Here is a 12,358-nt window from a genome sequence, read left to right as displayed (position 1 = left end):
TTATTACTCTGTTAAAACATTGAATCGTTTCCCCTTGATATTAATTAAATGATCTTGATACTTATCCTGGTATTGTTCAGAAATTAATGCTTGCTCATCATTGAATGCTAAGGAAACTGTAGGGCAGTGATCATGGCACATTGACCAATATGGAAAATCGTTGTTTTTTTTTTTTTTTTTGAGTGAAGAAGAAGTTTGGTTAATCCTTTGGAATGTAACTCAGAACATGATCTGAATTTTCTTTACTCTGAAACAAATGTTGTGAAATGAAGTCAATGATACCTGTTTAAGCAATCTGTCATTGTAGATACTTAAAAGACAAAAATGACTGCTGTTGAAATGCTCAAGGTTATACTCCTTAATATTGGCTTTCTGATACAAGGTATTATTTTCAGTTGTAGGTTGCAATGTAATTCTTTGCCTACATTTGTCATATTATGGGTACACATATCCATACTTCTAATTTGGAAATAAAGGAAAACTATTTAAAATGGAGTTGGAAGCCCTGAAGGGGGCGCTCTCAGGCACATACCACTCGCTGCAGCCTGCGAAACGAGCAGAAAGAAAGAAGGTGGGAATTATTTTGGTAAGGAAGAACATTTATCACATACGAGTTTTATCTCCTGCTTTTAAGAAAACGAAGGAAGATCCCTGCCTGCCCCAGCAACAAAGCACTAACCACAGCTGGCAGCCAATGAGGAACTGCCACAACCTCAAACTTGTTCTCCAATCAACTTTTGCTCAGAACAGCCCTCCCCAATTTCCCCCTGAAACCTAATAAAAGCTGCCCTGCCCTTTGTCTCTTCAGACGTGTCTATGGTTTGCCATAGCTTGCTTGTTCCAAATTGCAATCCCTCTGCTCTTCCTGAATAACATTGTTTTTCTACTTAAATAAAATTGCTCTTTGCACTGTTTAAAGTTAACACTAATATAATGTTTTCCATCTTTTGATGTCAAATACACCATTCTGTGAAAAGTTGCCTCTTAGTTACAAAACTTCCAGGAAGTTTTTTTTGGATTTGAAATCACACGTCTGGTGGTATTTACCCCAAACGCCAGCAATCTGCTGAAAAGTGAAACATCCTTAGAATCCCTCCTGTTTGAGTTGGAGAGAATGTGAATGATCATTTATGCTTTCTAATATAAAGACCGCACTCTCTTTTCTTGGGGAAGATGAGTGCCAAAGAAAGACTTCTATCTTTATTTAAACATCTGTTAACACCACCTTTTACAATCAGGGATATTTTACCTTTCCAATTCTACTTGGTTTAAATCTCACTTAAAAGGTATCTTTTATTACATTTACCTCTTTTGACTCTGAAAGTTTAGCTTTTCTGGCATTGCTTTAGTTCTATTACATTTTAATTGTATTTTTCATTGAGTGTACATCTTTGCTTTCATCGTGTAAAAAACTTGTTTACCAGGAAGCTTCCTTTGCAACAAACTGGTTTCATTGGACACATCCCTTTTTTCTTTCTCCAGAACCCACACACTACTCAGTAATTAGAATTTTATTCTCGGGTTGACATTACGATGCTTCTGTGTAAACGCAAAGAACGGGCTAAAATGGTTTGCCTGATTTCTATAAAGCATACTTACTATAGTTGTGTCTGGAAACACCTAGAAAAAAATGTCTTTTTCTCCTCTTCTCCCCCGCCCCCCTCCTCCTTTTTTTCTGGATGATTGGCATGATGCAGTTATTAGGAGAAATTAAATAGAAAGATATAAGAATGCATGTTTAGTGTTCTGGCTCCCAGATTCCAGAGATAACGTTCTACTATTTCTGAACTTTGTCAGTGATGGTTGGAAATAGGCTAGCCTTATGAAACACAATTTTTCAAAATACCCCTTTTGAAAATGTTGTAAAAAATGCCTTATGTACTCAGAATTTTTTAAATAGTGATTATCTCTGGTGGTAGAATTATGGGAGATTTTCATGTTCCTTCTGCCTCTCTGTTTTCTAATTTTTCTCCCCCATCCCCTCAAAACAAACAAAAACTATTATATTTAAAATTCAGTAGTCTCCATTCTATGTTAAAAAAACACAATGCATTCATTTCACATAATTTATGCAATTTTAATATGTCTTAATCAAATAGTCATGCTTTCAGCCTTGCTGTCTTTTACTGTGGTTTCTTATTCCACCAACTCAGATACCTTGTGAATTTCTCTCCCGGAGACGTTACACCCAAAGAATGCAAAAAAGAACCTGTGGACACGTTCGTTCATTTGGTTGTTGGTCACCTGCTATTACGGACACTTTTTAAAAAAATTAAACTGAATTCAATTCAAATTGGTTATTTTTCCAAAGATTGGCAGGAGTTCTTCCTTTAACGGATTTCTTCTGAGATCTGAATACTGACATCAAATGAATGTAGAGTCCAGTTTTTGTCCACATTGCTGTGTAATCGGTAAGTCCTCCATCTTGGAAATCCAAATTCTTATTTTCAGGGTTGTTTTGGCATTTAATGTGTTCTAAATTGCTGGAAATGGACCAGAAAAGAGAGTCTGACAGTTTTCATTATTCCTTTTTCCTTCTACTTTTATGACAGGGAGACTGTCATCTTCTCTTTTGGGCTATAAAGAGAGACCCTTTGGAATTAAAAGTGAATTTCAGTGTTTCCTTTATTTGTATTTTTGCCCAGTGTCAGAGCAGGATAGTTGCAGAGGATGATGTGGTTCCATTGTCTTAGTAGAAATTAATATCTTCTGTAAGATGGAGGGGTCAGTAAATAAGTGACAGAAACATGCCAATCATGAAAGCTCTGCCCAGTGGTCTAAGATTATGATACTGCTCAGCGGTGGTCACATCGTGCTCAGAATAGTATCTTGAGACTGGAGCACATCTTTTACAGGGAATAGACAAAGCACCACACATTCATGCTGGACTACCACAGCATCAATGTAGCATTTTCTTTAAAAAAATGTTTTTTTCTTTTAATGTTATTTATTTGAGAGAGAGAGAGACAGAGAGAGAGACACACACACACAGAATCCGAAGCAGACTCCAGGCTCCAAGCTGGCGACACGGAGCCCGATGTGAGGCTCAAACTCATGAACCATGAGACCGTGACCTGAGCTGAAGTTGGACGCTTAACTGACTGAGCCACCCAGGCGCCTCTAGCATTTTCTTCACCATCAGTAGTCTTTACCCATATTATATCATTAAGAGATAAGTATTGTTATTGCCATTTTTTATAGATTAGGAGACAAGCTCAGAGACTTTGCTTGATGAAAGTCATACATCAAGGTTGGAGATAAGAGTAAAACCCTGGTTTTTATGACTTTGATACTCTTGCTCAAAGGGGCATTACCCCTCACTGCATCCTGCCCAACGAGAGGAATCAGGACATAGGAGAAAACGCTGAAAAACTGTTAAGGGGCATGTCAGGGAAGAGTGGAGAGAAAAGGAAACTCGTGGAGGGAATAGAAGCTGTCATCAAGCATTTAAAGGGCTGTAATGTGGAAGAGAGGTTAGATTTTTTTTTTTTTAATGACTCCACAGGAAATAAAAGGATTCTTGTCACTGAGACATAGATCAAAGAAAGATTTTGCTAACTCTCAGATGTGTACAGAATAGGGTTCCTTTTGGAAAAATGAGATTCCTGTCTCTAGATGTGTTGCCTAATTGGCAGAGAGAGAGTCGGAAATGTACATTAGATGTGTGGTGGGGTATCTTTAAAAATGCCTTTCAACAGTGAAATATGTGTCTAAACACACTTTGTGGGCTAGAGAACATTGATCTGAAAACTCATGCATTTTAATAGGACTTGTACTTAGAGTTGTTTTCCTGGTAATAATGAGAGTAAACTATATGCACTGTCTAGTTCAGTTTCCTGAGTGTTCTTAGTGAACTTAGGGGATGTTTGCCACCGTGGTTGTTGTCTGTGGTTGGAGAAAGCTGAATGATTCCTTCTAAAAGAAAGTCTGTTACTCTGGTTTCATTGATTACACGCCCAAGTCTCGTAATTTTGTAGCTGCTAGATGGACAGAGTGGACAAAAACTGTGTTTCCTCTAAGAGACCCACTCTGAATGCTTGCTCTTCATTATCCTTTCTGAGGTGGAAATAACCCATCACATTGGCAAAGGTGAAAAGAATACATTCAAGCCTTGAGTATTTCCTAATTTGTATGCCATTTTGCTTTTAGTTTAGAACGCATAAATTCAGAAGTTGTTCAAACTGCTTACCAGGCAACATAGCAGTGTAATGAATGATGGCTTTTGAAAGCACTGACCATGTTGAACCTGAGAAGACAAAAGCTGGGCTTCCCACAACTGATCTTTACTCAAGAGTATTTACTCAAAACAATTACTTGAAACACAACGACGGTATCGTTTCCCCAAAAACTTCCATTGTTATGCCCAGAATTCGTGATCCCCAAAGACCACTAGGGAGCCGAGTCCGATGCAAAAGCAAAAGAACCTTTATTCGAGCTAGCTCGAGCTCAATCCCCTACGTGCACCGACGCAGCGGTGAGATACCAGGGAGAGAGAGCGAGTTTCAAAAGCACAAAGATTTTATAGGGGTCTAGGGGCAGTTGGTGAGGTAATGGCTGTGGCCTCAGCCGATTGGCTGGGGAAGGGTCGTGGCCTCGGCCGATTGGCTGGGGAAGGGTCGGAGTCCTGTTACGCAGGTCGCTGGGCGTGTTTTGATCGGGAAGTTTGAACGGGTGAGCGGGAGGTTACTCAAGGGGAGGAGGCCCGGTCTGAGGTTTCTGTGATTTTCCCGGTAAAGGGGTCATGTCAGGGACATAGTCACTCAAGGTGGAGAACACAGAACAACATGGAGTCGGCGGCGTAGGCCCGCCCTTTCACCATGTTACTTCTTTTTCCTTTTTTTTTTTTTTTTCCTCCCATGCTACTTCTTAATCATAGCTCAAGACAAATAATCAGAGACCCTGAAGCACTTTTAGTTCCAAAACTGTCTGGAATGTTCCATGGGGTCGTTCGTGAAAAGGGTTATGCAATGATGATCTCTGGTACAGGTGGAATGTCCTCAGAATCTGAAGGGAGGAGCAGAGGCAGCGTAACTCCTCCCAGAGTGGGGTGGATATGACTTGTCTATTTCATAGTCTCCTTTATTATTCTGTCAATGTTTACTTTTTATTTTCATCAAAGTATTTATTGTACACAACTTTAAAAGTCAAATGATATTACAAGGTTTGCTTTATCTTCTCACCATCTCATTTCCCACTCCCAAGATGTGATCATTTTCAACTCTTTCAGCTCTTCCTTCCAGCAATTACCTGTAATTTCTAATAGCGTGTTTCTGCTACTAATCTACTACTTTATCCGATTTTATGTTTTAGATGCTACTTGTTGACTGTAGAAGATAAAGATTTTGCTTTCTTATACCCTTCATACACAGACATATTTGTTCTTTCTGAAAACTTGTAAAATAGCATTATGGTAAAGTCCATTATCGGGGTTTTCATTATTTTGTCCTTGTAAATATTCACTGCTAAGGGTACTTCTGGTGCAAACTTTAATATTTGTTGTGAATTTATTGGCTCTTTTTTTTTTTTTTTTTTGTCTTTTGCTCATCTTTCTTCAAGTTTCTGGTTAAGGTTTCCTATATCCTCTAACAGCTCTGTAAAATAACTTTCAGTCCATTTCTACACACCTTTCCTTCCTCCTAAGCTACAGTCCTGGGACTCTGCTGTCATTCAAAGAGATGTACTCTAGTGTTACAGCTAGATTGCATTTCATGTCTTGATCTTTTGGATTTAATTCTTTGTTTTGATGGAACACAAACTCTAACAATCTCCTTAAAAAAAAAAAAAAAAGAGGTTCAGGGAAGCAACCTCTTTGGAGAGTTGGATGTCTGAAAATGTGTTTATTCCAGTCTAATGTTTGATTGATCTTGATTTGTATTTGAAAAAGTTGTATTCTCCATCTATAGCAGAGAACTCAAATGGTAAGAATCTCTGGCCCCTGACAATACTATCCAATCTAGTTTGCATTTAGAAAGAGAGTGGCCTAAGGGCAAATTCAGGGCCTACTGACAATAGCTTCTCTGGGTCGTACCAGGACAAAGTGAATTCATTTTTATTACTTAGAGATATTGGCTTTACTTGAAAAGATGATGGTGTGTTGTTATCTCACTGGGTAGTAGTGTTGCATACCCACTGGCAGGTCACTTTCCATATGCTATTAGAAGGAAATGGGCCTTACCAGACCATGCTTTTGTGTGTGACCAAAATAGAGTATGTACTCACACTTTTAGAAAAGTGAAGCACAGACAGAAATATTATATGCTCTAATTCTGGGACTCTTCACCTGAAGTCTTCTATAGATCATCTGTGTGGGTCCTTGAACTCCCTGAACGGGCATGCAAATTTTATTTTGTGTTACTTACATAGGCTAAGCTTCAGTGACATAATAATAAGGTGGAGACAATGTTAATAGTTCCTCGTATGGTGGCTGTGATTTTTCATATTTAAAGACAACTATGACACGCAAAAAAGTTGAGAACAATTGAATTCTAATCCCCTCTTTCCTCCATTTAGTAGATGGAGAAGCAGATTCCATAAAAGTTAGATGTCAAGTTGATGTAACATGCGTTTCCACCATAGCTGGGTCCAGAGCATTGGTTTTCTGACTCCTTACCTGGGAGTCTTCCCACATAAGCTTCAGCCAAGGTAATATTTGAGACTTACTATCAATTTTCCCCATCTGTTTTCTGAGGGAAGGTTGAGGTGAAGTTTCTTTTCCTGAGATTCATTGCTCACGATGAAATGTGGCTGAAAGAGGCTTCTGAAACCAGAAATTGTCAAGGGAGCAACATTTATTTTTCTCATTATTCATTCTTCTAGCTAGGCCATGAGAAACATGTGAATATGGATAAATCAATGTAGATGCAAAGTCTTGACAGTATTACTTGGCTCAAGTGTATGCTGGAGTTTCAAGACAATTACAACCATGCTGCAAGAATAAACATTCTGCTCAAGCACTTTGACCAAGGAAACCAGGGTCTTTGTTTAATTGACCTCTTTTGGAAAATAAGTTCATGTAACTCTATGGGAGTAAGCTCATTAGTTGACATTCTGTGATCACAAAATATCAAGTTTTGAACACTAATTACACTTAATCTCTTACCTGTGTATATTGTTTCATTATTTACAAAGTGCTTTCACATATTATTTTATTTAAAAACAATCTGGCATGGAACGTTATCCTTCCCCACATTTACAGATGAGAAACTGAGGACAAGGATTTGAAGAGATTTGCCTGAAGTCATGTCGCTAATAAGGGTTAGAACTGGAACAAGAACACTTGCCTTCTGATTCCAAGTCCTGTTCTTTTTCCATCAAGCCATGTGGCCTCTTAATCACCATCAGTCATGCTACCTTTCGTACTCCCATGAGAGATACATTTTAGAGGTAAGGGTGAAATCGCAATGGGCATGCTGTCCTTGAGGGTTTGCAGCAATGCCCTGCGTGAAGGAAACATACTCGATTAGCCTGCCAGATATGAACAGGCTCAGGGCATGTGGCCTCGGGGAGTGGCCAGATACAAGATCCTAGGGAATTTGGACCAACGCAATCATTCACCCAGAGATCAACTTTACTCCTTCTATTTCAGGCAGGTGTTAATAGTAGATGAGGGTATAAAATTCTATACAAAGAACATGAGGCAAGGGCTCCCACAAAGATTTATTAAGTTACTATACTCCTCGAAGGACCTAGCATAATGTAATTCACGTCCAATTTTTTGTCAGCTACAGGGATCAAGGACGGTTTTCTTTAAATTTTTTTTTTAACGTTTTATTTATTTTTGAGACAGGGAGAGACAGAGCATGAATAGGAGAGGGTCAGAGAGAGGGAGACACAGAATCTGAAACAGGCTCCAGGCTCCAAGCTGTCAGCACAGAGCCCGATGCGGGGCTCGAACTCACGGACCGCGAGATCACTACCTGAGCCGAAGTCGGCCGCTTAACTCACTGAGCCACCCAGGTGCCCCAAGGACGGTTTTCTTTAAAAATGATGGAGAGTCAAGATTTTCATCCCTTGGTTTTACCTGCCAAGTAAATAAAATAAAATGGTAGCTTATATAAACAATTGCTTTTCATTAAACTCATCTTCTTTTAACTTAAATTTTAATGAAAAGAATATTTAAAAACTCCCAGTTTTTTACTTTGTGAATAAATCTGCCATATGCCAGGACGTGAGCTGATATTCCTAATGAAGTCAGCATTTCTGGCTTGCTTGAGTTGGAGAGAAAAGTTTTAAATCTTTCTCCTGTTCTTGATCCCACAGGTGGGATCTCATATGGCCATGTTCAAGATCAGTGACGTTTTTAGAAAAGAGTAAGAATTGATGCAACTGCAGTGGGAAGCCTGGAGCAAAGCCTGAGGGTCAAGTTTGACAGAGCTCAGGACTGCTCTGGGTGCATGACAGACCTTGGCTTCACCAGACCCCAAGCATGACCTCATTTTCTCATAAATAGAGAAATGCCTCTTTAGCAAGGAGCTTACAATCTTCTATGTAAAATAAAAATTGTCCCTCTTGGATATATTCCTGCTGGAGTCCTGAAAAGCTGGAATTCGTTTTGAACACCATATATATCTAAGTTGTTTGAAGATATTGTTTCAAAGAGATGCCTCAGGAACCACTTAAGAAGAATACTCAGCTTCAGGTCCAGCACGCTTGGCTTTAAATGCTTGACAACCTCGTTTTGCCCTGCCCCAAATTCCTCACTCCATTCTCACCATTTTCTAGAATACTAACCTCTCCAACTTTCCTCTTTTATGCCTTCCCATCAGCATAGTTTTATTTACTATTGCTTGCATTTTCCTACATGTCTTTAGTAATTTGACGAAGGCCTTTTGGGAATGCCTCCAGCTCCATGGTCCTTGTGCTTTATGGAGCCTCTGCTCACCACCCAACCTTTCTGGCCTCTTGGGCAGAGCCCAGACATAACGTGGGGGTCCCTGAAGAGGCTATGTATGAACGATAAAAAATGACTAACCCCAATTAACTAGACAACTTAAAATTAACTTTCATTTGACCTCTACTTCATCTGTATCGGTGTCTTTCAGTTGTCTGTATCTATAAAGTCCAGGTACATTTCTTAAGTATTCCACTGGCTGGAAAGACGGAGGGAGGGCAGGCAGTGTATGTAAACAGCTCAGCAGCTGCTGGAAAATCTTGATGGGCATGCTGTCAGTCTCCTTTGCTATTTCCCCCTAGCTCTGATTGTGGCTCTGAATTCTTTAAGGACTAAAGAGAGATTCTTGTGTTTGACAACTAAACTAACAGCTCGACGGGAAAAAGACTGCTGAAATCTGTCAATGAATGTTGCTAACATATGTTGCATTTATGGACAGGGAGAACACTAGACCTAGCAAGTCTTTGGAAAGATGTGTGAGCTGGCTGACAGCTGTGACATCTCAGCACAACAAGTTAAAGTAACACTGAGCAGTGGGTTGTGTCCAGTGAGACTTGGTTGGCCACAGATGACAATTCTTCTCCCTGAGCTATTTCTCTAGTGTCGATGATTAATATCAAATGTCGGGTAAGGCTCACTTCCAACAATAAGGTTGAAGCTACACTCAGTTAACAGAGCATAGGATTTTAGTTTTCCATAGCTCACTCAAGCCATCCAGGCCCTTCCTAGGGGGTTATCCCCAGGATGAGTTAGATAAAAGGAGAGCTGTAAGGCTCTTCTTCCAGAAGCAAAGCTTCAAGCAGTGCACGACGGAAGCAGATACTTATCACTTGCATGAGGAAAGGTGGAACAGGCATTTTTTGGCCAAACGTGTTGGATAGACTAAGATTGAAGATTGCGGGATAAACTCAGGTGGATCCTGGAGGACACACAATCATAGAACAAATAGTTTCACTGAAAACCAAGTTTAGATACATATCTTTAGGGTAAAGAGGAGGTTCTTTAACTTTAGGTGTTGATGCATATATTCTGCAATATAATTGACCATAAATGTAGGCGTGTGTGTGTGTGCATGTGTGTGTGTTTATATATTTTTCTTGTTTTTGATGCCTATCGTAGACAGGGTGTGTAAGCATAAGAAAAATAAAGTGTATATATTTTTTTTGCTAAGGATATTTTTATAAGAGATGTTTAAAATCAGAAGTGTTAATTTTACATAGTGTGTATGGAAAACATAGATGGTTTTCTATCTTTTGTCTCCAGATACGGGTTATTTGGGAGCCTTAAAGCATGAGTGCATTTCTGCTTCAGCTGATCACACTTTTGGTGGGCAGCTGGGGGGCACAAAAGTGTGGAGGGGCATCTGGGTGGCTCAGTTGGTTAAGCATCTGACTTAGGCTCAGGTCATGATCTCGCAGTTCGTGGGTTCCAGTCCCGTATGGGGCTCTGTGCTGACAGCTTGGAGCCTGGAGCCTGCTTTGGATTCTGTGTCTCCTTCTCTCTCTGCCTTCCCCCACTTGTGCTCTCTCTCTCTTTCTCTCTCTCTCCCTCTCCCTCTCTCTCTCAAAAATAAATAAACATTAAAAAAAATTAAAAAAAACCCACAAAAGTGTGGATAATAAAAAACAATATAGAAATACAAAGTCAATATTAAGCAAATCCCTATTATAAATAAAGGGACTGTGGTTTCTAGTGAAAGGTTTAACATGCATCACAGAACGGGAATTTGAATCTGAGAGCACCTGGATCTGTGCTTGCAGTGCTTTAATCAGACAAGATCTCTGTGTAACATCAAATGCCAATGGGATCTTTGATGGTTGTAGGACACGTCAATGCATTTTGTATGCCCAGAAGTGGCAGTGAGGGTTCGATTGGTTTTGAAACTAAGTTTACGTGACACCAAAATTAGCAATTAAAAATTAAAAAAAAATTCAGTCTCTTTTCCTTCTATTATTTTCAACAATTTTAAACAAGTTAGCTGTTAATGACTTTAATGGGATGTTTTTGTTTTTACGTAGATCCGTTCTGTAACGTTGGCACACACCAAGGAAAAGCACAGTCCAGAAGCTATGCGTTTCTTTTTTCTGGACCACTCATCTTTTTGGTATGCTGGCACAATTGTTTGCAAGCTCTCATCATCATGGGGAAGTCATCTATTAAGAACCATCTGCTGAAGAGAATTCCAGTCCCTAATATTACATCACTGCTGGAGCTGTCCATGTTCTTCCCCACTGCCCACCACTACCTTTCTCACATTGCTTCTTTGTGTCTGTGCATGGAGAACAGACAAGTGTACGGGATTTGTTTTACTTAAGACTTAGCGTGGTAGAGCTAAAAGTATAGTTCACTGCCTCTCAAATGTCAACGTGCAGAGGAGTCACCTGAGACTCTTATTAAAATGCAGATTTGGGGCGCCTGGGTGGCTCAGTTGGTTAAGCCTCTGACTTCAGCTCAGGTCATGATCTCATGGTTTTTGGATTCCAGCCTTGAGTCGGGCTCTGTGCTGACAGCTCAGAGCCTGGAGCCTGCTTCGGATTCCATCTCCTTCTCTCTCTGCCCCTTCCCCTGTTTGTGCTCTATCTCTCTGGTTTTTCAACTTCCACTCTGTTGACATTTTGGGCTGAATAATTCTTCCTTGTGAAGGAATGTTTTATGCATGACACGACGTTTAGCAATATCCATCCTTGGCTTCTACTGACTTCTACTGTAGTGTTCTCTCCCTCTAGTCGTGACAGTGAGAATTATCTTCCAACATCGCCAAATATCCTTTGGGGATAAAATCACCCCAAGTTGAGAACCACTAGGGTAGGGGTTATCATGAAGGATTCTGGATTAGAATGCTTGGATTCAAATTCTGGCTTACTTACTGTATGAGTGGCCATAGGCAATTTATATAATTTTTCTGAGCCTTAGTTTTCTCCTCTATAAAATGGGGATAATAATAGTATCTACCTTAGATATTCATAGTGTCAGGATGACAACATAGGAGGTTTCTGAATTTTCCTCCTCCCACTGACGCACCAAATATACAGCTACACATGAAGCAACTTCTTTTGAGAGAAATCCAAAAACCAGCTGAGTCACTCCTACACATCTGACAACTGGGGAAAGACCCACATTGAAATAGGAAAGGCTGAGACATGCCATAAACCTCACCCCAAGCACAACACCATACAGTTGGGAGGGAACCCCCAACTCCTATCTTCTCCTTGAGGTATAAAAGGCTTGGACTATACATTTAGTGCCCCAACTTTTAAGGCTGCTGCCTAAGGGACAGGCCCTCATATTAGGTCCCCTAACTCTGAAAGCCAGTGGAGTTTGTGTTCACAAGTCCCACGGGACTACAGCAAACAAGGAAAGCCCTAAAAATCAGTTGCATTTCTATACACTAATAACAAATTACTAGAAAGAGAAATTAAGAAAATAATCCCATTTTCTATGCCATCAAAAAGAATAAAATACAAAGGG

The 12,358-nt window shown here is 39.9% G+C and overlaps 1 long non-coding RNA gene across 1 annotated transcript in view; it reads left to right on the top strand.

Moving 5' to 3' along the window:
- The window catches only part of LOC122237703, a 34,996-nt gene extending 23,748 nt beyond the window's left edge, over window positions 1-11,248 (top strand). The window contains exon 3 of the long non-coding RNA XR_006216313.1: window positions 10,909-11,248. This is a non-coding gene — a long non-coding RNA (uncharacterized LOC122237703). The remainder of the gene's footprint in view (window positions 1-10,908) is intronic.
- Window positions 11,249-12,358: the final 1,110 nt, after the last annotated feature.

The sequence above is a fragment of the Panthera tigris genome, chromosome B1 (genome assembly GCF_018350195.1).
Source record: "Panthera tigris isolate Pti1 chromosome B1, P.tigris_Pti1_mat1.1, whole genome shotgun sequence".
Taxonomy (NCBI): domain Eukaryota; kingdom Metazoa; phylum Chordata; class Mammalia; order Carnivora; family Felidae; genus Panthera; species Panthera tigris.
This window is presented reverse-complemented; position numbering and strand designations above follow the sequence as displayed.